This window comes from Austrofundulus limnaeus, unplaced genomic scaffold, assembly GCF_001266775.1.
Source record: "Austrofundulus limnaeus strain Quisiro unplaced genomic scaffold, Austrofundulus_limnaeus-1.0 Scaffold749, whole genome shotgun sequence".
Lineage (NCBI taxonomy): Eukaryota > Metazoa > Chordata > Actinopteri > Cyprinodontiformes > Rivulidae > Austrofundulus > Austrofundulus limnaeus.
The window spans coordinates 15740-18858 of NW_013953151.1; the positions used below are offsets into that span (position 1 = coordinate 15740).

The 3119-nt window shown below is 37.5% G+C and overlaps 1 long non-coding RNA gene across 1 annotated transcript in view; it reads left to right on the forward strand.

The window, feature by feature from the left end:
* The first annotated feature begins 2608 nt into the window (after nt 1-2608).
* LOC106532314 (uncharacterized) overlaps nt 2609-3119 on the forward strand; it is a 23837-nt gene continuing 23326 nt past the window's right edge. The window contains exon 1 of the long non-coding RNA XR_001312053.1: nt 2609-2648. This is a non-coding gene — a long non-coding RNA (uncharacterized LOC106532314). The remainder of the gene's footprint in view (nt 2649-3119) is intronic.

Sequence of the window (3119 nt, forward strand, 5' to 3'; positions counted from 1 at the left end):
ATATATGTATATATGAACGTGTTTGTATATGTAGGTAAGGGTATGTTTATGTGTATATGTATAAATTTATATATGTATATTGATATGGTTTTCAGAAAGGCTAAAGTCATTATAATTATATAGATATGCATTTTTGTTGCTGTGGTTTTGCTATCTTAGTTTCGTAGGTGTGGAGCCAAGAAGTCCGGTGTGCTGTCTTGTGTTTTCTCAACATATATTTTACATAACTTCTAATCTCTTTTTCACTCTTTCTCATTACATTTCACTTTTTTCTTTCTCCTTCTTTTTCTTCTATTAAAAAATGTAAATGTAAAAAGGTTATGTCATGTGCAGAATGAGTCCTACAATAGAAATCAACACTTCTATTAAACCAGATTCTCTTTTATAAAGTAAAAAACCCATTTGGAACAGTTTTGGGTACATTTGGCTAAATTGTGCCAAAATGCCATTTCGGCCTGGCACACTGCTCACTAAAACCTTTGTGAAATGAATATACTTCAACTTATTCAGTCCTACTTTGCTCTCATGCTGTAGATGTATAAAATCTAAGAGCATTCCTGGGTTTTCACAAGAGTTTTCATTGTGTTTTGCACAGTTGATTAAAAAAAAATTTGGCGAGGCAAAAACAATTACAAGTTTTCTTTATTTAATCACAAATAACTCAGGCACAGTAAGAGCTACAATAGTGGTTTCACTTAAGAAATTATCTTTAAGATCTTACTTTTACAGAGGTACCAAGAGTTAGCATTTTGACCTTATAACTGTGGAGCTATTGATTTATTTTGCTTTGTATTTTCAGGAAATTACCTCTAAAAGCCCTTAGGGCTTAACAGGTTTTAACTAATCTGTTTTAGATGATTTGTCTGCAAATGGTCAGTTCTGACACTTCTGTTCACACTTATGCATACATCCATCATTATTTTTGATTTTACCACAGTTCAGACTCATTTAAGTCACGTTTTTAGTATTGTTAGGTTTTAAACACATCACTGCTTGAAGACAGTTTCACAGTTGTGTTTGCATCTAGCAAATGTTCGGATCATTAGCTGTAGTCTGTCTGCTCTGTGATTAAAAAACTGAACTGTAGGAAGTTTGCAGAGGCTGGAGTTCTGCAAACCCAACAACCACTATAAGCAATAAAAAGTGTAGATTAAATTGACATCAAGGGAAACCTTCACACCTGATTTGTTGTCAACATTGTGATCCGTCTGAGTGAGGTCCTTCCTGCTTTTTCCATCTCTGCTAAAAGGCTTCTTATAACACGGCTGAGTAAACAGAATGGGCCCATAAACAGTCCCTGTGTGGCAGTACCCAGACAATTTCCTCCCAATTGTTCAGGGTCTTCAAGAAAAAAGGTTACATTTTTCATTTACTTGGAAAGTTTAAAAACAATTTATGCTTAATCACAATGATTTGGAAACTTTACTACCATGTTTTATTTTATCGACAGATTCTTTTCCTCGCAGCTGTGTGCAACAGTGTCCATTTATTCCTCAGTTCATTGTTATACGAGGCTCAACAACTTAACTTCAAGGGCAAACAGCTGATCAATCAAGCAGTTGATGAAATAACCACTGAATTTCTTAAACATTCAGTTTTTACCACGTGAAGGTCAGCAGGAACTGAGAAAATGTAGTTTTTACCACTTAAACGAAGGCGTTCAACACAGCAGTCATGTCTGGAAGGATAATTCTCTTATTGTCAATGAAAACATTGTTTTAAACGGGAACAGAAAGAGTTTCCACTTTTGCCTGTTGAAACATGCAGGAATCATAGCTTTACTGACAACATGAGGATTGTTTGAAAATTAAAATGCAATCATCTTCTAATGAAATGCATCTACACTCTGTTTATTAAAACAAAACAAAACTATTTTCTGGAAAGAATTTTTGCTATGAGCCAAAATATTAATAATGTGAAATTTTTAATCCATTTACTTTACGTTTCTAATTTCTGTCTCAGAGCAGCTGGTGTCTCTCCTGCTGTCACTGTGTAAGAGGCAGGAGACACTAATACACACATCTACTGTTTATTACACACATGGACATGTCTACTGTTTATTACACACATGGACACGTCTGCTTATTACACACATGTCTACTGTTTATTACACACATGGACATGTCTACTGTTTATTGCACACATGGACATGTCTACTGTTTATTACACACATGGACACGTCTGTTTATTACACACATGTCTACTGTTTATTACACACATGGACATGTCTACTGTTTATTACACACATGGACATGTCTACTCTTTATTACACACATGGACGTGTCTACTGTTTATTACACACATGGACGTGTCTACTGTTTATTACACACATGGACGTGTCTACTGTTTATTACACACATGGACACGTTAACCTCATGCAATATTTTTCTCTCATTTCTCTCAACCCCCCAGATACTTGAACTACTCCACATTCCTAACCTGGAGAGAGCAATCCACTCTTTTTAGACCATGGACTCAGATTTTGAGTTGCTGATCCTCATCCCAGCCACTACACACTTGGCTCCAGAGAGAGCTGAAGATCAAGGCCCACACCAGCTGAGCACCTCTCACCATGAACAACTCAAGAGTAGAAAAAGGTCCATCCCATCTCAAAGGGTTTGGGTCTGAAGGCCACGCTGTCCATCAAGGTGAGCCCAACTAAATCTACCTCACACATCAGCTCAGGCTCTTTCCCCACCAGAGAGATCATGTTCCAGGTCTCAAGAACTTTCATGACCCAAGGTCAGAGCACCAAGGTTCCCACCTTTGGTTACTGCCCATGATTTCTTGCACCAACCAGTATGTCCCCTCCTGCAGCTAGTGGGCCCACAGGAAGGTACAGTAAATCAATGTTATTCATTCAGGCTGAGCCCAACCAGACTCAAGGGTAGAGATGTGGTCACATGGTGACTTTAAAATGTAATCACTTGTATTAAACAAGAAAAAAAGAGCCTTTAGCATCGAGACAGGGAGTTATTGAGGAGTATACAGAAGCAGCTCAAAGTCAAGATCAGAGACAGCAAGGAGGTTTATAGAAGGAAGCTGGAGAGTAAACTGACAAGGAACAATATCAGAGATGTGTGGTCAGGGATGAAGAAGATCACAGGTTTCAAGCAAAA